At 39.1% G+C, this 23,166-nt stretch overlaps 1 long non-coding RNA gene across 2 annotated transcripts in view; it reads left to right on the top strand.

Annotated features, from left to right (window-relative positions):
• LOC129566857 (uncharacterized) overlaps positions 1–23,166 on the top strand; it is a 69,041-nt gene that overhangs the window by 34,061 nt on the left and 11,814 nt on the right. The window contains exon 3 of one of the 2 annotated variants that reach the window (XR_008687794.1): positions 3,860–4,064. The exons of the other annotated variant lie outside the window; for it this stretch is intronic. This is a non-coding gene — a long non-coding RNA (uncharacterized LOC129566857). Of the gene's footprint in view, positions 1–3,859; positions 4,065–23,166 lie in introns of those variants that run through there. 2 annotated transcript variants of the gene reach the window in all.

Raw genomic sequence — 23,166 nt, 5'->3', positions numbered from 1 at the left:
TCCTGCCACATTAAAAATCAGTTATTTTCTTTTCCCATAAATTCATCGGGGCAGGAAAACGCATATCTCAACATCATTTTTCTCTATTTTTCTTAATTCTAATGCAATTTTTATTTGCGCATTTAAAATCTAATTATTCTTTTACGCTGTTTCCGTTCACTCAGCGCAACTCCCATCGCGAGACACAGAATGAAATTTCCAATTATCTTGGCTCTGCGTAATCTCTTCGCTTGACATTCACTCACACAGTGTACAGTTCTTAAAGAGCTATTACGGATTTATCATCAAAATAGAACAGAAGAAAAAGAATGATTTCTTCTTCCATGTTTCTTCACTTGAAGTGTATCAAATATCAACACAACTCCAAGTTGTTATACTTTCTTCGAGTTTGTTTGTTTGGATGTCGCTCACTTTTCTTCCACGTAATTTTTTTTTTCTCTCACTTTTACGATTTTTTTCTCTCCATTTTCGATAGTAAACAAATGGCTTAGCATCGCATATTGTCGCTTGTAAATTTAATTTTTTCTTATTTTCTTCTTGTTGAAATGAGCAAGCTCTGCGGCTGCCATAGCAGCAGCAGCGAGTGCGTGTTTATTGTTTTTAATGCCAGGCAATGGTGCACAATGTGAAAACCATTTGAATTCATTCAATAATCTCTTGTGCAGCATCGCGCACAGATAAGCTGGGTGGGTTCTTTGGTTTTATAATTTTGTTATTTTCTTCAATTTCACCACATTCTCCGGTGCTTCTTTGCGGTTTTCATTCTGAATCTCCAGAACTGAGACCGATTGAGACATACAACGGTGCCACAGATTTAGAAGTAACAACGAAGAAAAAGAAAAAAAAACGAAACGAAGAAGGCAGTCAAGATTATAATCTGATAAATATTTATAAATGGAGATGGTTATTTTCATTTGATTGCGTTTCTATTTGGAATTTTGTTGTGGTGCAGTGTTGTGTGTGTGCCTGTGTGTCAGGGTAATGGTAATTTATGCGATCGCCTTCGACCGTAATTCTTTTCGATCTAAATGGCGCTTCTATTTACACTCGACGACAGTTATTAATATGGCTGATGACAGATATTCTGTGCTTAAAAACCGTCTTTTACCAATTAAATGAGCGTGTCTTTTTCGGTGTGGCTCCGACGAAGAATCGACGGCAATAGCAACCGTCGCAGCAACAGCAACAGAAATGAGAAAAGAAATGCGCTGAACAAGTGTTTCATTTGGTCGTTGCTTAGGAGAAAAATAAAATGCGTTCCAACATAAATTCCTCGGTTTCCAAGTGAATTTTTAATCAAACATTTCCACAAACGAAACCTTCATTAATCTATCGACAGGGGAGCGAGATATCGGAGCCACACGTAAATGACACAAAATCAATATTTTGTGTACACAGAACGAAAAAAAAAAAACACCAAACGAAATTGTTTTTTTTTCGGTGGGCAATATACACGAATAATAAATGAGACAAACCAAACATTGCTCCACCATTTCAAATAAATGTCCACTAATTGCACGTCAAAATCTCAACCAAGTAATAATTCATACACTGACTACATGTTATTAGTTAACATGGCATACACAAGCAACAATGTTCTTGACACTCGCTCTTTCTCGCTCACGAAAGTGCAAATTAACATTTCAGATTTTATGTAAACATTCAAATTGGTCGACTATTAAGTGGAGCGGTCTGTTCGTTCAATGAGCTTCATTTAGAAGAATATTAGTTGAAATATTTGAAAATCATTTTACTAAATATTTAACTCTCCGTCGCATTCAGAATCGCTCGCCTGTTTTAAATTTTAAACGTATTTGACAAGTCAGTGGGTCTCAGTTGAACGGCAGAGCAGAGAGTGCATTGATATTGCTCTCGGTTGCCAACATATCCATGAGCATATATAAATATCAATCAATTAACACACCATCAAAAAGTCACTTTGATGGGCTTATGCCGACTTGATTGAAACAACTTAACGCAATCATATTCATTGGCCGTGTCAGTGCATTGATTTTCAATGGTTTGCACATTACAAATATCATGATCGCATCGCATTGCATCGCATCGCAATGGCATCGTTGTCACATTCCCATTTGCACACACTGACTAATTGAAAATATTATTTAATAGAATGAATATTCTTCAATATGTGCATTGCTTCGATGACGACGACGGCGACGATAACGACGACACACAAAGGGATAACCAAATGCTAACCATGCGCTCTATCCATATATCGAATGATTTCAGTATTTATGCATAATTAATTCAATGGAACTTAATTGCTGGGGTTTTTGAATATATTTCGCTTCATTTGTCCCATTGAAAATCGATTTGCCACAAGCCAGCAGAAAGATAAAGAGAATTATTCTCGCATTCACTCACTCACTCAGTCACTGAGGCCACTCTGATTCGCCCTGCTTACAGCTAGTTATAAAATTATGTGAATAAATATAGAATGATATGAATCATTTGTGAGTGAAACGTTATGTTTGATTCTGAGCCAAAGCCCCGACCAGCACGGCGATTCTCCAATTTTATAACTCTTGATGTTGTTTTGTGTGTAAGTGCGTGATTTGATGCTCATCGAAATATGGAGTGGCTGAGCATAGAGTGGAATCGCATCAAATGCGGTCAATCGATAGCACAATGCGACCGATTCATTTATTTCGCTAGCTAGTTAAATATGCAATTCATCCATATTTTCGAAATCGAGTTAAAGCATCGACGAAATCACATCGGCGGCTTAAATGAAAACGCAATTCCAACAGAATATCGCATTCAATGAACCACAGCCGAAAAATCATTATTCGCACCGAAATCATTTTTGGTTTGACTTTTTTTTCCCTCCTCTCATCCAGTCCACGGAATGGAATTTTGAATACGGAATTAGCCTCAATCATTAATTTCTGTTTAAATCGTTGTGCGATATGAATGACGAGGAATAAAAAAATTATAACGCGTCCACCAATCAATATTAAATGATAAATTGTGATTATTTTTTTTTCCGCGGTGGCATAAATTGCATATTTATGAAATTTCATGCTGACATCGCCGTCATGAGATATCGTGTATTCATTTCACTTTTTTTTTTATATTGAAATAAAATATCTCTCCCTTCCCTTCGTTCTAATTGCTTTGCAATCATTAATTATTTTTAAGTCATTGGTTGCGTGAGCGTCGTGAGGTAAATAATTACCGCCCTAATGATTCTGCACATTTTAATTAACCATTTTTCCAAACGTCAAAACGATTTTTGGAACACATTTCACTTTCTCTTGTGCTATTTGATTTTTTTCTCTCTCCCTCATTCGGGTAAATGCTCTTATTCATTCTCCAATAAGCCGCTTAAGTTATTATCCTTTTCGCGTTCATGCCAAATCATTGTAAAATTCGTTTCAATTTTGAAATACGCCTGTGTCTTATCGCCCACTCCAACAGTGAATTGTTCGGCAATTATTCCGAAATCAACATCATTAGAAATAGATGAAGCCGTTGCCAGAAAAAGAAGCCAACACACACACACACACACACACAAAAGCAAATCGAATCGAACGGGTATCGAATAACAATTTTAATGACGCATCCAAATTAGTCATCGGTTCTCGATTGCACATTTCCAGTGAAATTTATACGTTCTCTTTTACCATTTAGGCTACAATTAGTGTCATTTTTTGCTGGTGGAATTTGATTGAACTTTCGGTTTGAAATCGATTCGGTTGGGGTCAGTGCATTTTTAATGTCTCTCCCTCAGAATGAATGAATACACAAAAATCGATTCTTTTTTCCATTTCACTTTAAAAACTCGCCATTTAAACCACATTGATGACGTAATTCGTTTCTCTTTTTCTCGTTTCAGGTTTGTCATAGTTGGTTTTTTGGCTTACACACAACATATGAAATGCACTTTTTAATGCGTCGCGTGCAATAGATGCAAAAGAACCACACGCTTTTTTTTTGTCGTTGCATTCAACGGCGTACAATTTAACAAACTATCGGATTAATGGCCAAACCTCTCTCCTAAAAAGCATTTCATTGGCAGTTACAACAAAGTGCATTGCCAAACACGGTACGCATATTTTTTATTTGCAAAAAAAAAAACACACTGAATACAGGGTAGAAAAAAAAGTCGTGTTTAAAACACACCACCGATCGTTGGTTTCAATATTCCGATGAAAATATCGATTTCATATAAAATTTCGTGTACATTTTTGGTTTTTGTTCTCTTTTTTTCACCCCTATCTCTTGTTTGTTTGTTTTGTAGTCGTTAGCAAAAATCTGAGTCCAGGCACCAGAGTCAGGATAAACTGTAGGACATAAAAAGAGAGAAACTATGCTGAAATAAACAAACAACGAACGTAAAAAAAATTATTGCTTGTTCCGCGCATTTGTAACAAAATACCCATTAATAGTTCGTAAATCAAGGGTGTACTACAGCAAAACAAGCGCAATATAGCTTAAATTACATAAATATATATCTCTCTCTCCTCGATACCGTTGTCTATTTTTTCCCAACTCGTTGTCAAAATGAAAATGAAAAATAAGATGCAAGCAATTTCCATGTTGAAATTCACTCGTTAGCGGATCGAATGTTCCGTTCATATAGGTTTCCTTTGTATGAACAGCAAAACATTTGTAGTCATTAAGGTTTTTATTTCGAATGTGTGACGAAATAATATCGGGAACCTGCTAACAAGAACGAAGAACTACATTTTCCACTGGATTCGAACAATAACGAAGCTATTTCTAATCGATCTGTTACTGTTTGCCGATGCATCGTTAGTTAGTGACGACTCACTTATTTCACTCTCTTTTTTGCCTCTCGCTCACAGTTCCGATTTTGACATAAGAGGATTTAATCGTAATTATACTCGAAAACGTTTATGCATACACCATTCAAAAGTCATGTATGACGTTAATATATAAATGCTGCGATGAAATGCCTGGATTGAAATCGAGCGAGAAGAGAGAGCAGAAAAAACGGAGCAAGAATTAAAAGAATTAGGTTCAGTGTTCTCTTGGCTTAGCGAGTTCAATAGAGAGATAGAGAGAGAGAGAGAGAGAGAGAGAAGAGGCAAAAAATAACAAGCGAATGGAAATAAATACACACCATTAAGCCATCAACATGCGAGAGAGAGAGAGAGAGAGAAATCGCGAATCGCAACAACAATGACAACGACGACGGCTACATCACATATAACGCATTTACAGTGGCAGCGCCTTTTTGCCACTGTAACAATTAAATTCGCATTCGAATGTGAGGAACGCAAACTGTCGACGAAACAATCATGCCAAAGCAGTGAAAATTGGAAGAAGAGAGAGGGAAAAATAGCGAAGAAGAATCGAAACAATGCAACAACTTGCGTACTCATTCGACCAGGCTCACACATTCACTCAACAAGAGTGTATTGAAATGAAACGGCCGAGACGGATTTAAAATCAGTTAACATTTTTTTTTCTCTCTTTGTTGAGGATTCAACGATTTAAAACGATTCGATGAACAATGCTGGTTGGAGAAAAAAAATGCCCCAGCAACGCAAAATCCCGGACAAAGGACGAATGAGAAAAAGAAAAAAAAGAAGTTGAAATTAATCTCATATCTCGATATTGTATAAACAACGAGAGTGCCATGGATTTGCTCATGAACGAGGGTATGTTTGCTCGCCTTTGTTCTAAATAATAAATGGAAGAAAAAGAAAAAAAAAATGCCAAGAAAGCGTTGCCATTCTTCATAACAACATAATAAACACTGTGTGATAATTCCAGATAATTGCTTTCGACCGAAACGCACGACAGAAATTCAAATAGCAGCTAAGACCGAACCGAGAGAAAGAAGAAGAAGCCGCCTCACCACAACCCATTCGCAATTCTTTCAATTTCAGAATCCGACGCATTCACTTGAAATGAATAATTGCCTGGGAATGTTATGTTTATCGTTTCGAGGTCAGATTAAATGCAAATTCCTCGATTCAAATGGCCTATGAACAAATGTGGCTCGCAACACTCACACACACACAAAGAGAGTCCATTCGTTCGGCCGTGCCATTTGCACACTTTTCGAAAATGTGTGAATTTCATTAATTCGATACTTCCATTACAGACACTTGCACCCACCAACACACCAACAACGAAACTCTCTTTCACGCGCCGGCTTTGTTGCCCATTCCAAAACTCGTTCTTTTTTCAGCCGGTCGTCATTCGCCCGCCCACGCTTATTCTAGTGTCCTAGAAAAGGCCAAAGAATCGAGCTCTGTGATTCCATCAGCATGAAAATGCAATTATACCATTTGGGAATGAGGCTCTCTCTCGCATTTGATGTGGTGACGTGGGGAGCATACAAAAGAGCACTAGTGATCATATATATACCGTTTTAATAGTGGGCAAACACTTTTCGCACTCGCCGCCACTGCTGCCGTTGTCGTCGTCATTGTCGCCGTTTGAAAATTAGGGAAGTGGAAATTGGTTGGCGTGCCATGGCTCATAACAATGTGTTCGGTTGCATTTGTGTCTCAATGCAATTAATATAAAATGTGATTTATGACATTATATGTCAATATTATGCGAAAAGGGAATTTAATATTGTTCGCAATCATAATAACGATAATAATTTATTTAAACGTATAGCGAATGCATATCTCGAACCGTACGTATGTGTACGCACACAGTGCGCACGCACACACACAATCAATGGCAATGGATGCATCCCATTTAGTAGACTGCATATGTGACCTTTTTCTTTGAGTTCGAGAACGTCATCGTAAATTAGATTACTTGTCGAAGTCGGCTACATGTACACACATAAACAAAAAGCCGTTGAAATGGCATCAACGCCAGACTGATGTCAGGCAATGGGCAAAAACGGCATCACGGGCAACATTCGTCGATAGAGCGTCGTTTTCATTTGCGACATGACGAAAGGAACAAACGGTCACATAAAATGCCATTAGAGAAAATAAATCTATGAGCGTTCGTTGAAGGCAAGGCCAAAAGTGGAATATTTTCCGTTTGCTCACACTGCGTGCAGAGAAAATCTTTCGGTGACAAAAATACATTTATCGTGTCAAAACGCTGATTGAATTGGATCAAGTCAGAGTGCGCCAGTTGAATTAATATGTTTTCATTAGATTTTTTTTTTCCTTCGTAGCAACAAAACAACCCTCTCTCGTTCTTCATCCATTTATTCAAATGTGTTTGGTTGTGCCGGCTGTGCCCGTCATTTGGTGCACCCTCCTGCCTTCCATGTCGCTATTTATTCCATCAGGCTCGAGACAGACGCACATATTTATTTATTAATATTAATATCACGCAAAGGAATAAAATTATGACAAAAGAAAAAACAAACAATCATCTCTCTCTCTCTCTCCGTACACACACGTATCGCATTCATTCTATGCACTGCACTGCATGAGCAATTCGATACAATACACAACAGCACCACGATTCGATTTTGACGGTCTACGGAATTCATAATGAAATTTATGGAATCGTAACCAATTTCGCATATATTTATAAAACGACAACCATTAAATCGAGTAAACAATAAATGGAACGCCGAGTCGAACTGCGAACACCGGCTGCAACTGGTTTGTGTATGTGGTGCAACCCAAAACTCAAAATTGGTCCAATAAATGTCAGAAATTATTTGGTGAATATTGGTCTTTCTTTTTCCCATTGATAATTGCCACCAAGAGACACAAACATACGCATCACGAGGACAATGGCATAGCATCAATTGTTATTCGAGTTCACAACGGGATTGAAAAAAAAAACTGGTTCATCTAGAGACAATAAAAATTGTTGCTGTTCGGTTTGACCTTTTTTCCATCCATCCATCCATTCATATACACATCTATCGATCTTTTCCGCTTCAATTCGTCGTAGCGCGTTGGAAATTGTGTTTAATGCTTGGCAAATAATATTGCCTGGGTGGGTGTGGAACTAGTATGCATTAACATTTCATTCCCTTTTATGAAAATGCACATAAAATCGAAATTAGCAACGGCACCACACACACACACCACCACCACCAGATGATGAATGAAAGAAAAGTAGAACTATCAATAAATAATAAATGGGGAAAAGAATTTATTAAACTTTAAATTGGAACTGTGCAAAAGCGGAAAATGAGGTTTACGTAATACACAACGCACAAGTAATATCGGCGAACCGTTGCAATATACAAACTAGTAGCCTTGGTGAACTCTATTGACCGCGCTAGGTGCCACCGTTCGTGTATGCATCTCTCTCTCTCTCTCTCTCTCTCTCTGTGTGTGTGTGTGCGTGTACATGAGCGATTTAATGATAAAAGCCATAAAAGCTTGAAATCTCCCATGCCAAAGACGACAGAAAATGAGCGAGAGCAGATGAAAGCGATGCAATTGTGGCTAGATCTTTGCGGTTAGATGCATGCACTTGTATAACGATAACAATCATAATAATAATCGATTTAGTAATCCATCTTGTGTTTTAATATTTGATGAATATGATAGGGCAAAAGTGGCGAATAATTCATAGTTGACCGTAACGACGCGGTCACCGTAATACGCACATCGCACATACACATACTGTGAGCACACACAGTTGGTGGTCCCAAATGAGACAAGGCGCGAGAGGGAAAGAGGCAGCAGAGGTCGTCAGAAGCATAAGCAAAGCGTGCGAAAGAGAGAGAGAGAGGGAGAGAGAGAGAGAGAGATTGATTTGAAATGGCAAAATTTGAGGTTATGTCAAATTACGCAAAATAAATGCATATTGATTGCGTCGTGTTGTGTTCCAAGACGTTAACTATTTACATTGGCATTGAATATTTGAATGGTCAGTGAATATCAATTGAAAGCGGCCATTACGCGTTTGCGGTTAGCCATTCTCTCAGTGGAGAATTTCAAATTATCCGACATAAAATACTCGCATACAGCAGCCGAAGCATCAGCATATGCACATAGCAAAGATCAAATTCCACATTTGCTCACTTTCATTCTCTTGCTCACTCACTCACTGCTATCAGTGCTAATTCGCTATCTTATTCGGTCATTCCACTCAGTGCCAATTCGCTATCTTACGCATTGTATATGCTCATTCACTCGACGGCCTACTCTCATCGACGATAATCACTTTTGCATGATGGTTTCCTCACTCCGACAGGCTGTAGATACCAATTGTACGATATTGTTCCAAATAATTTACCGTTTCGCTAAATCCTAATCATTCTAATTTCTCTTTGATAACAAATAAGGTCTTATTGTTCAACAGTTCTCGTGTACCTTCTTTGGCGAACCGAAAACCGAAGCCATTTTCCGTGCCGCTCACAAGATTATATACATCTACGGCTTGTACATATACATACACCAGTCGATATTACCAAATACAGCGGGGCCTTTCTATTAACAATCCCTTTTGTGTTTGCACGGTGCTCCGATCTATTGTTATGAATTTCTAATAAAATTCATATTCACTGTGTTCGAACAAGACTGCGCGCGTCCCGAACACCAAATCTCTCTCAAATGGAATTAAAAATTTATCTCTCTCACACACACACACATAGAGAGAGAGAGAATATAGTCTCTATCTCGCAGCAGCTGGAAATCGTATTTGAATGATTATCAATCAGGAAGAGAGTTGAATCGTTGAAGCTTGCGCATTTTCTGTATGATTATCGTCCAGCGGAAATATCAGTCAATATCAATGGCACATTGACAGGCAAACCGATTCGGAATTATACGTTTATTTGATGTGTGGATGTTGTTTTCTCTAGCGTCTTCCTTTTGAAAATTAATCTGTCCATTCAGCGAATCAACGTCAGTTATGACAACGTTCGTTCCATGATCACTCCATTATTATTAACTATTACTGTTTGCGACGATGAAGAAATTTCTCACAATTTGTTGTGTTGTTTGTATTCCCTTTTCATTTCTACAAGTTTAATTGAATTGTATATCCAGTACACGGCAACAAATGTTATGCTGTTCGTTCGTTGCATTTTTTTTTCACCGTAAATAGAAAATTATGACGATGAATGCGATAGGAGGAATTCAATTATTATTGTGTCTCGGTGTATGTTTGCGTACAAATTGCGCGCACAACGACAAAGTCCGATGGGAAAGAACACGACTGAATCATTGGACAGAATGTATCAATATAATATTTTTTTATTATTATTGCCATTGATGGTGCGCTGCTCGCACCGTTCACCGGCTTGCTCGCGTACGCCCGCTCTCCGTGTTTTTTTTTCTTTCTCTCTCGCTACGGAAGGCACGCTTCTGAATAAATTGTAGATGAAAGTTTGCATTTCAAGTAATCATAATTGTGTATTCTCTCGTTCTCACACACTCTCACATAATTTCCACGAAGTTGTCGTTAGTTTCGGTGTAGATCTATGGAATATTAGCCTGTATTTAATGTATACAAAGTCACCGGTAGCTCAGTGTTCAAGCAAACGAAAAAAAAATATACATCCACTTTAATGGCAGTCGTCTCTCTTGCTCTTCGGTCGCTCGCGCTTGCTCATCGAATATACATTTTAAACGTAAATGCGTTTGCCGGAGCAAAGTTTCTCCCCATCGCTTTGGCTTTTATGTGATAAATTCTATAAAAATTCATCATTTTATTTTTTTTCCTTTCGCATTCATTTTATTTCGGCTAATTCAAAAGGTGGCAATATTCACATTAACACTTACTATGGGACGAACAACCGAACGACCGCTCGAAAAAAGAGACATAAATTTTCGACGCGATGATGATGATGATGATGACGATGATGGTGACGAACGTTTGCCATTGCGAATGAGTCGAGCGCGAATGCGATAGCTCGAGACACCGAGCACATTATTTAATGTATTCGTGTGTATGGTCGAAGTTAGCATGAGGGAAGGGTATGAGGTGAATTAAAAATTAACACATTCTCTTCTCGCGCGCACTCTCTCGCTTGTTCGCGTTTCTAGTCCACGAGTTTTTTTTTTCGCTCTCTCTCTCTCTCTCTCGCAGTGTTTCGTACCCATTTTCGCTGGTGCATTCCTTTTATTCCTTTGACATCGCATTTCATGTTATTTATTACATTTTTCGGATATACATATACGTATGTATGTATTCCATTCGCTCAGTTGGTCTTTCGGTTCATTCGTCGATTGAGCCCATACATAGCCCCGGTGAACCCGTGGTACCGAAAATGAGTTTTTCCAGCTTTTATACGCACCACTTTGTGCACTTTGTTATTAATGTTATTAAACTGAAACTGATCCGTAAATTATTCAGTAGGTTTTTGATTTCTGACACACGCGCTCTTTCTCTCCCATTCGCTCGCCGGTTCGTCCCAATGGCAACGGCACAAGTGTGCGCGTGATTTCGCGAGATACTGAAGACAGTCTCGCGTGCGCAAGAGAGAGAGAAGAAACAAACTGTGAAAATGATTCGATATAATTTTCTCATTGGATTCCATGCATGGTGATGTTCCGCGTACATGTAATTATTCCGTTGCTCTTTTTTTCTTGTTCTTGTTCGTTTCATTAAACTTGGTGTACCCTTTTTGAGCATCGAATTTCACAAATGAATTTTAAACTTGGGCTCTCTCTCTCTCTTGCGTTCCTTTTCTGTGAATATTTCATTCGAGTTTTGTTTTGATTCTTTCCTTCTCTCTTCGGAAAGGCTTTCTGTTGGAAAGTGTTTACAAGTTGAACGAGAGAAAAAAAAAATGCGTTCAGTTGAAAATTTAATTTGATACTTGAAATATGAGATTTAGCAATGGATGTGTCAGTCATTCCACATTGGCGTGATATCAACGCTGACGTGGGTAATTGTTCATATTCAGAAAATTTGTCAGCAACAACAACAAACAATGACAGACATGTTTGCTTGCAGCGAATTACTCGCGCATATATGCAAAATGAGGAGAGAGAGAGAAAAGCACGAGCGAGAGCGCGATTCGGAAGAACGGAAAATTGAAAATCGTTGATCGAATCAGTGAATTTGTTTGCATTGAATTATAAGTATAAATGATAACAATAGAGCAAAAAGTGAATAAAAATGGTGACGGTAAGTTTGATTCTTTTTTCTCATTCTCCATTCAGTTTGAGTGTTTTTTTTTTAAAAAAGATGCTGATTTATCGAAGCTTGTTCTCACTGTATGCCTGGCGGTGGAAGGAACTGGAATCTGTGGCTTGAATTCGCACGTTTTGTCATTTATTTGTTGTCATCGTTCAGTGGCTCGATATTCCCATTTCCGTGCTGTATGCTCGGAAGTTGTGCTGCCGCTTTGTCAATATTCATTCATGTAAACGGCGACTATTTCATCAGAAAAGAGAAGAAAAAAAAATGTATATTTCATATAATTCCATCTTCATTCAAACGCACATTTTTCGCTATTTCTGTGACGTACTTTTCATTCGATAGCGCTCGGCTCCGCCAACATTCATGTTGATAAGCTCAAAATCATTTTTTTTTCTTCCAACAGCAAAGAAAAATGCCAAAGAGAATTTTCGCATTCGTGCGTTTTTTTTTCCCGCTTTCTTCTTCTCTGGTTGATAAAAGTAAACAATATTAAAATACCTACGGAAAAATTGTGTTCACTTTTTTTTCTCTCGGTAGTCGTCGTTGTCGTCTTGCTTCGAGATTGATGTATTTTGCTTGTTCAGGAGCTGTATGAAGTTGACAATGCTCTCAAAAAAAAAAAAAAAAATATGAAGACGAAGGCGTATTAATATTAGGAAGAGAGAAAGGAAAAAAATGCCTGTCGAATGAATTCAGCCGCATTTTCACAAAGGGAAAACTGAATGCTTTTCGATGTCGACAACATTGCGTACGCAATGCATATTAATGTTGTTCAATATTCATAACGAATTGGTTTTCAGGGCATATAAGTTTCCTACTTTATCAGTCGACATAAGAGCTGCAGAGAAGATGAGATGGCAACGAGGTCGCCGCAGAAAGAGAAAGAGCAAGAAAAAAAAATCCATATTTCTAATTTCCGTTTGGAGCTCGTTTTGACGACGACGACAACAACAACAACAACAGCAGCATAACGGAACAAAATCAATGATGATATCAAAGTCTACGAAGCATGAACAAGAGGATACGATTAGAAGAGGCAGCAGCAGCATCGTCAAGAAAATCTCAAATCTTCTGAATGGTTGACATGCAATCGAAGCAACATTCTGAAATTCCATATGAAAATATTTTGTTGCCTCAAACAAACTGTTTCGGTATTCATGTGCGTGATTTACTTTAACTTTTTCACCCATTCCTATGACTGCGTGGCGCGGCCACATAACAAACAGTGGAAAAATTTATATTGAAATTCATGATTATTTGCTCACATTTGTTCGCCCTTCCGTTTTTTTTTCTTTCCCATGGCATCCGTTTGGTTACCGTTCGCCCCCGAAAACTCACTTTCATTAGAGAGACCGCTTTATCTTCCCTCTCTGTAGAGCTATTTTTATGCTGTCGCCGTTGCAACCGCTACGCTATTTCCATCCACGTGTATATCGGCAACCGTGTAATGCTACTTTGCCAGTCCGTAGAACTTTTCCACCGCCAAACCGACGGCAAATGAGAATGAAATCGAAGACGAAACGAACACACACCGAGAAAATCGCTTGGCAAAGGAGATAACATGTACATAAATCGTTACGAGAGCAAGAGAGTGCTCTTCTTTCGCACAAATATCATATTATTAATCTATTTTCGAATTGAATATATTTAGGGGGTGAATGGAACAGACAACAGAGCACATTATCGTTCCCATTCTCTATTCCATTTCGACGTCGACGACGATTACAGTGGTGGTGGTGGTGGTAGCAGCCACTGTGTGTATGCGTCTGTTATTTAATTTCAGCGATACGCTTCGACCTTCTGATTCAACAGCACGTATTAGCCGCACCGCACTTGTGACTATCTTCTTATTCGATTTTCGATATAAACCGACATTCGGTACAGATCGATGCCACTTATCCCATCTCCGGGAGAGAGAGCGAAAACGGGACGGCGAGTGAGAACTCGAAGAAAAAAAAAGAAACAGACGAAATAAGACGAGCAAATCCATGCTGAAACTGGATAGTGTAATTGTTTGTTGTTTGTTTGTACATGCTTTGATTTCGATAGCTCCTGCCGCTCTCTCTCTCTCTCTCTCTCTCTCTCTCTCTCTCTCCATTCACTTTTCATCTTTTGCACGTAAGTTTTAGCCTCAAATTTTATAAAATAGCACGCATATCCGAGAAAAAAACCCAGTTGTTGCTACCCTATCTAATAATGCCTAGTATTTCCGAATCCATTTCTCTTTCATTATGCATTTCGTATGTGGATTTTTCGTTTTTCCGCTCCTCTTTTTTTTCTATCTGGTTCTTGTTCCCGCTTTGCTCGTCTTCTCGGCGGTTTTTCTCCCCGGCAAACGAACATTCCCTTCGTTGTACATGTGTTCCGTATAAAATATATCGATGCACACGGACTCCCACCATTCGTTGTTAATACTGGTTGTTGTAGCTGTGCGGTGCTGTTGTTGTTATTATGTTGTGTGTTGTCTTTCGGTTTTGTGATGTTTATTCGGGTAGTGGTACCAATTAAATTCCGTCTCTCTGTATATTTATAAACCCATATCTGGATCAGATTACTGCTGATTTTCCCATCTTTTTTCAATGTTTCGCCGTGATTACCGACCGAGCAATGCAAAGAGCCGTATAGAAAAATCACAATTGTAACGACGACAACGCTCCGCTCACTCACACTCTCTATCCCACCGTAAAGTAAAGCGACGATTTTTTTTTCTCGGAAAATTGAAAGCGAACACAAATGGAAAATAAAAATGGTGGCGAAAGTTTGTTTGAAAATTGTTTGTTTTTTTTTCGGGGGGATTTACTGCAAACTGAATACCTAATGGTGATGCATATTGTGAACCACACACACAACATAGTAATTGCAATATAACGGTGTGGCGTAAAATTCACGTGAAAAAAAACCCATCAAACGAGCGCGAAAGAGAGACGAAATGAGCGAAAAGCAAGCAGATATGTTTAGTCATTTACGGGGATTTGATTTTTCTTTTCGCATTTTGTTTTTATCAGATTCATCTTAGTCATTGTGGTAATCTTTTTTCCATTTCTTTTGGTTGCGACTCGCTCGGTGCCATGAGTGTGAGTCGAGTTTTTGGCGCCGTGTATCCATGAATGACGACGACGACAACGATGACGGTGGTGATGACGATGGTAGTGTTACTCGGATATTTAGAAACGTGCCGCGTATTGGATTCTAAATGTGGATTGACAGGTCGCGATAAGAAAATATTGATTCAGTGCGGTGTGCGCAGCGCACTCCATCGATTAGCTTGATATTTGCACACCTCTGGTGCGATAACAATTTCTTCAAAACGAAATTCGAAAAGAAGAAGAAGAAAAAAAAGCGACATTTCCGCTATTTGTAAGTGTGTTTCGTGGAACGTTGCAGTTTGACTGCTTTTTTCTTATTCATTTCATTTCAAAGGTCGAATGGAATAGACGAATGAATTATCATAAACGGTCTATCTATAAGTTACAAAATGGTTTTGCCAGTCGATTCTTCTGGCAATCGACAAACGAAAAGGCACGGTTTTCCTTTTAATACCGAATCGATATTAATGATCATAATTTTCGAAACGCATGTCGACAACAGCACAACAACACCAAGCATACATACATTGGCTCCTTTGTGTTGTTATGTTTCATTCCTTTCATTTGGATTTATGAGTCATTGTTTCATTTCCTTTTGTGCTGGGCGTTGCTTTCGATTGGCTGGCGACGACAACGACGAACATTTTCGACTATTCATAGTTTCTGTTTTTGGTTCGTTTTCAGTTGAAACTATTTGTTTTTTTTTTCGCTGGTTGAATCAACAAGAAGTTAATTTAACCGTTTGGCGAGCACAACATCGCAAACAATCGTCTTCCAATCAATATGCACATTCAAATCAATGTTTTTACACGTTTTTATTCGGAATATTCTCACTTTGTTACGCAGACAACACGATTGCTTCTTTCCGCATTTCCATTTAAGGAACTCCCAAAACATTGTCGCGTATTATTTCGCCTCTCTCTATTTCTCTCTTTCGCTCGCTCATATTTCACGTTCCAACGATAACAGTTCCCATACACGGTACACGCTCGCATTGACTCATCCGTCATTTTATTACTGTTTATTACCCTTTTCGTGGATTTGCATGATTCTCCCGTTTAACAAAGTACATACACACGATCTCTCTGTCTCTCTGTCTCTCTGTCTCTCAGTACGCTCATAAAGTACGTCGTTTGCATTAAATTCAGCATGAAAAACTCCGTAATTATCGAACATTTAAAATTTACATAAAACATTTTAACCATCTTGTTTTGTTGGGCTGGTAACCTTCGATGTGTGCATGTGTTTTTTTCTCGGCGCTTCGTCACTCAACGCCTCCTCCGGCGTGGAGACGGAAAATCGTTAAAGTCATCGCGTGAACGTGAACTATGCGACCGAGAGCGTATATATTCATGATTTTTCGCCCATCAAGCGCGAATAAAATGTTAATTAAGCCAAAACGAATTGCCAAACACAAAAAGTCAAAATGAAAATCCCAACACCTCGGGAAAAATGCAATAGGAAACCCTAAGACAAATTGATTTTGCCCTGTTCCGTTGTTTTTTTTTCTTTTTCTTTCTGTTCCACCCGTTCACAAATTTTCAAGGTTGCTTTTGAACTTTCAGCGGTAATGTTCTTGGAATTACTTGCAAGATCCCATTCAATTTGTATTCTTCTTCGGTTTCATCGTCTTGCCAGCGTCAATTCAATGGTTGTCTAGTTTGAATGTGGCCAGTGTGTTGTCGGTCGGTCGGTCGGTGTGTTGATCAAAATTAATGTATTACATGCAACGTTCACCTCTTTCAATGCAAACAGCAAAAGCTGTCGATTGATAGTGCAAAACGAGTGTGCCAGCAACGTCCAAACGAGCACTTTCAACAATGGTCTTATCCAAAATGGGATCGTTAAAACTTCGGGTTGAGTTGGTGCTGGTTTCGATTTTTTTTTTCTGTTCGCTTGCTTGCTGGTGTGAATTTAACACGCTCTTTGGCCTGCACACAATGTCGAACGTGTGATTTGTTCGATTTGTTTTGCATTGGTTCGTGTAGCTCGTTTGTCGATTTCAAATCGATTCGAATCGAAATGCGTTGAGATGTTGCAGTTCAATTCTTTGCGTTTTCCTCCTTCTCCATCTTCTGTTGGTGGTTTCAATGCTTTTTTTTTCTTCTTCTGTTCGTGTCTTTTTTTCTGGGCTGTTTCCACTCTTTCGCTTGACTTCGTTTTACAAAACCGATTGAGATAATACACTCACTCTCGCCGGTTGGCTTTGTTTTGAAAATCTACTACGGTAGCCGATCGCAAAACCAAAACGAAGAATTTATTGAAATTCTTTGTGTGTTCCATCTCATTTTCGAGAGCGCTATGTTTTACCAGCGACGAATAAAAATTGTTTCAAATCCATCGTCTTTTCTTATAGAGTCGAGTTCTACGACGACTACGACGATGTATCACTTCGATTTCAATTATTTCACTTCCACTTTGGTCGGCGAACACACGCAAGCACCACTCATATACATACACACACACTCCGTTCGCCACTCATAGATCACACACATCGAACGAACGAATTTTTGCCTTAACTGAATACCAAATGATTATTTTGTATTCATGTCGCACACTGAAACTTTTCTTGTTCCGTTCCTTCCTTTTCTTTTTCTTCTTCTTTTTATTGTTCTTCTTCTATGCGGCCGCGTTCAGTTTTCTTATCTACTATCGTTTCATTGAAGAGTTTGGTGCTTTTTATTCTATTTATACGTTCGACTGTCGCTTCTTCTTATTGTTGCCGACGACGACGACGAGCGGATGAGCGCGCGCGTTCAGAGCAAAAATCCAACCGAAAAAGACTATTAGTAAATCTACATTAAACATTGATAAAAATGGGGATAGCAAAACTGTGCAGCAAACAATCGAAAGAAGTAAAGGAGAGAGAGAGAGAGAGAGAGAGAGAGAGAGAGAGAGAGAGAGCGAGCGATTTGCTGCTTTCAATAGAAATCGACTGGTCGTCAAGCGATTTATTGCGTCATGCCTGAGCCAATATAAAGTTGTTGTTTTTGTCTCTCACTCTTTCCCGCTCGCTCTCGCTCATTCACTCTCTAATTTCGTGCCATTTTTTTTTCGTTTGTGCTGGCGTTGTAGTAACATTTCCTTTGCATTGTTTAACATCGCGGCGAACATGTCAAATTAGAATGGAATATTTATGTAAAAGCCAATGAATCGATGATTCAAACGATGATCTTTGGCAGCGTGTTGCAATTTGTAGCCCAACCGTTTGGGCTACGTTCACGATTTTGGTTTGGATGAAAAAAAAAGAAAGAAAAAAAACACGATTTTTTTAATCATTTCATTCGGGCTGCCGATGTCGATTGATCTGCTCATTCAGGAGATCACACATTGACTGATGACTTTCTGTTGGAATGTTATTTTTGTGTGCGACTGATTTGTATCTGTCACTATTCACATCACCAACGACACGTTCAAACAAAAGACAGGCGGCAGCAGGCGGCAGCAGGCAACAGCCAGCGCAGTAAAAAAAAGGCCAACATACACACGTTCCACAATACTTGGATGGTGTATGTCTCGCAGCCGACAAATATTTCATAGGTGACTGAGCCATAAATTAAGTGGAGAGTCCAATGTAACCGAAGCACACAAACATCATTGGTACAATGCACATATTTGCGACGAACGAATTGATATTGGTTGGTTGGCTGGTGTGCAAGCGCTTCGAATGTGCAATGAAATCGATATCGTTTTTCGTCAAGTCGCTCGTTTCACTTCTCTCTAGATATCTCTTGCGCGCTGAAATGCTAGTAAATGTTTACGTATGCACAAAATAATATCATCATTAGCGCATAAATGGGTTAAAGTCGTAAGCCGAGAAAGGAAATACGAACTCGCCCATGGTTGTGTGTATATGTGTGTGTGTGTGTGTGTGTGTCTGTATGTCGGGAGTCGTCACTTCGCGTTTCGAAATAATACCCATTTTCGATGTGATGAGACAGGAGCAAAAAATAGAGAGAATAGACACACTGAGTCAGGATGATGACAGAGTGAGAGAGGACGAACGACAGAGAATATTGAGTGTAGTGCACAGAAAGCCTTTAGACGTGGCACACAAGTTTTGAATTTGAATTCATGCGTTGCAATTGCATGTTTTTGTTTGCTGAAACAATAGAGAGAGAGAGAGAGTCTGTGCATGCGTTCGCAAATACGTCTGACATATATGAATTTTACAACACCACTTAGTATTTGGCATTGAGTGTCTAGGGCTTGTTACATCGATGCGATGCAGCAACAATAGCAGCAGCAGCAGCAGCAGCAGTTCTAGTAACCCAACGACAATGTTAATAGTCTTAGTCCTTTGCCATTTATAATACAACTCTCGATGCAGTGAGTGCGTTTTTGGTTTGGCTACAAGGATTTAAACCATGATACCCACACACACACACACACCAAATTTAAATTCATTTTGATATTAAATTCGATATATTAAAGTGATCCATGTCTTTGCATGAAGTGTGCGCTCATTTGCTCTCTCTTTCTCGCCACTATTGCCACCACCGTCATATCGTTGTTTCGAAAGAATTGAGCATGCAAACGCCGTCGCCGTATAATGTGTGAGTGTGTCTGTGTATGCAGTGGCAGACATAGAAAAACCTAGTTGAAATGCAGCTACATCATTCATATTTCCATACGTTTCGACACATACACCGTGGATTCCAGTTCGTTCGTTCGTTCTTTCGCTTATACACGCCACAAAAACATGTACCCTGACGACTTTAAATGCTCCATTGAATAAATTCAATGGCAACGATGTTTCGAGAGTATGTGTATGGCGAGGTGCGTGTTTGGAAATGCATAGTTTTTGGAGTAGCGTGCTTTTAGATCGAAATTTCGTTATCTAATATGACGGCGTCGCCACCACCGTCACCGCCAACAATGATTCACCATTCACTCGATTTTAGCAGTGTTGCTTCATGCTGCCTCGCATTTCGCTCTTCTTCTCTTTTTTCATCCTCTCTACTCAATGATTTTTGCATGTGTTAGCAAAAATGCTAGAAGCTAATTCATGTCGTCATTATAAATTTTGCTGTTTTTCAGCTTTGTTTTCATTTAGAACTACACAAGTTCTCCATTCAGTTTGGCTGATGCATGGCACAAAACTTCCAGCCAACATTCTCACTCGTTCGGGAAACTACTACCACTAGCAACAATAGCAGCAGCAGCAGCAGAAAAAAACAACATTCACTTTTTTCCCGTATTATAACTGCGAGCACTTTGCACTCGTACGCATTTTGAGTTTCGTGAGTGAGAACGAGTTAGCGAGTGGGACAGAGAGCGAGAGTGTATGTGTGTATTGGCTGGATTTGTTTTACTCTTCGCCTTTTTGCCCATCCATGTTGTCGGGATGCAATGCATGTTGTATGGATTTTCTATTTGGTGCATAAGTTTTTAGCCGGGGTTTTAGTTTGACACTACACACACACATATTTGATTGCATGCAATTAAATTTTCAGTGCATCCAATAAAATGGCATCAGTGTAAATATGAAACATAATTTTCGCGTTTTCGCTGGAAAACACAACATACAGACAAAAAAAAACTGCTTTCATTTCGGATTTACTCGAATCGCTTACTGAATATTTTGTTTCGTTTGCTCGCGGCCGTTACCGTCGCCGCCGCTGTGCAAACGCCCGTTCATTCTCTGCCGAATTCAATTGTAAATGTTGGCGTTTTAATGAATTTCCCTTTGTTGCGATGTGTGCGTGCATGTGAGTGCGCGATCTGCATGATTATTAGCCAGTGCGACATTATTCACGCTTAGCTTAGGCCAACCAATGCAAAGAATAGTAATAGCTCGACATATTCCACGCATGCACTTTAATGGTTCTGAAACTGTGAACAGATGAGCCAATTTTTGGTATCACGAATTTTCTCGCTCTCGCTCTACTCGGAACAAGCCACTAAATTCAATAGTCGAGCTGTATGTAAACGTGTCTTTATTGCATTTTGATGTTACTGCAATTCGTAAGTGAATGAAGAAAATTGCAACGCATGTCTGGTGCTGTTGCTCGGCTTCTTTTCGTGCAAAAATTTCCGGGCCATACATACACTCACACATACACACAGATGCAATTGCACCGCTGTTAAATCCAGCAATTTTAACGCTGGCTAATTGCAGCAAATATTGAATAGATTTTATTCGAGCACATGAATCGAATGTGTAAATATTTCGTTTGTAAGCGCGCGTTCGCGTCTGAGCATTTTGAGCTGAGAAATGTGAGTGCACGGGATTTTAAACACGTACGATGAAACGGTAAAGAATAGAAAGGGAGAGAGAGAGAGAAAACAGGCAGACACATAGACCATCATGAACACTCTCACAGCAAGAACACGACAAATGTGCATCATTAAATATTTCTGTGAATTTGTAGACAAATTATGGATCCATGACACAAAGCGAACAACTTTTTTGTCATTGTCGTCGTCGTAGTCGTCGTTTTACTTCCGCAAATTTATGAAACGCAAAATTGTCATTCGACTCCGTCAGCCTCGCACGCTCTGCTGCATCTTCGTATTTCTTTTTCGTAAAGTTTTGTGAAATGCATTCATTTTCCAAGTGATCATTTATTCAAATATTCCTAGTAATTGTATCAATTTCAATGATTTATGGATGTTTGAGCCTTTATTTGCGTTTTCGACATTTCTTGTGTCGTAAACTGAAAGATGACGACGAAGACGACGACACAACTTAAGGTGATCATGTTATTCAAAGTGAGTTTAGTGTGTAATCTAAACAAGCCACTTTCCTCTTTAACTTTAGAAACCGAACTCGTTAAAAACTCAAATTACAGTTTGTGGAATGTTGAGCACTTGCCTCATTTGCATTTGTGTACATTTCAGGATTGCCACATGCTAGAAATGGCTTGTTTTGTGTGCTTTTGAGAAGATAGATTTTCTGCCGAAAAAAAAACACATTCTGCACGACCATTGACTGAGTTGTGCCATGATTTACTATCCAATTCATGGTAAAAAATATCATCCATGTCAAAATGCTAATGAAAAATGTCAATGGGCGGCGGTTTTTCATTCCTTCTTCTTTCATCGCTGTCGTCTTCGTCGTTCCCATTCCTGCCGCATTCATTCCATGTGACCAAACATTGCAAATTCAGTAAGTAAAGTATTCAAGCCGTCACAAACGGGAATAAAAAGTGAAGCACGTTTGACGTCGATACGTAATAATAGCATCTCCGATAAGAAGGCTTCAACAAATCGATTCGATTACTATTAGGCATTTACGGTCGATTTTCTGTACAGCACACTCACAAACATACACACAGCACACACCCCAACCATATAATTTCGAATGGGCCAAAGATGTAATCGGTCGATTCCTGTTTAATGTTTATGTGTGCGTATAATGGCAAAATAAGTCTGTTTCCATTGACTAAATGGCAAGTGTGTAGATTAGTCGAGAGTGAGTAAAAGGAAAAGAAAAAGCAGCCCCGAGAATTGAACACAAGTCAAAGCCGTTGTTAAAAAGGAAATGCGAAAAAATACCAAGTAGAAAAACGACCTATTAAATTTCGGAGGCCAAAACTTTGTGTGTCGAAGACGATGTTTAAATGGTTGTTCGCACACACGGAAAAAAAGAGCCACCATATCACCACTTCATACGTATTCACTCGATTGCCATTCACTTAGCATGTGCACCTAACTCGTGCGACGGCATCGGTGGCAATGACGATGGTGGCGTCGGCGGCATAGCCAACGACGTGCGTTCACTTTGTAACTTCGATCCAAATGTATCCAACTTGTGTGAACGCGCTGTCCCACACGCAAACCAGCCCATCGATACGATGGATAGTCTTAACCAATCACCCTTTCTCAAATGTACACAAGTGAAGATGTTTTGCTTGATTTGGGTTAGGTTAGTTTGAGTTACAAAGTTAGAATTTGTTTGGTTTGACTTCTTTCTCGCTTCTCTTTTTCTTCTTCTTTTCTCGCTCACTTTAACCCGCTAAATCGCTTCATTCACATGAATTTCTCTCTGCTTATGTCGCTCTGTGTTTGTATGTATGTCTTTTTTTTCTATCTAATACAG

Source organism: Sitodiplosis mosellana, unplaced genomic scaffold (assembly GCF_009176505.1).
Source record: "Sitodiplosis mosellana isolate CC-2019 unplaced genomic scaffold, AAFC_SMos_1.0 Smas_scaffold_5, whole genome shotgun sequence".
NCBI classification, from domain to species: domain Eukaryota; kingdom Metazoa; phylum Arthropoda; class Insecta; order Diptera; family Cecidomyiidae; genus Sitodiplosis; species Sitodiplosis mosellana.
The sequence above is the reverse complement of the archived record's forward strand: the minus strand, read 5'-3'. Positions and strand labels throughout refer to the sequence as shown.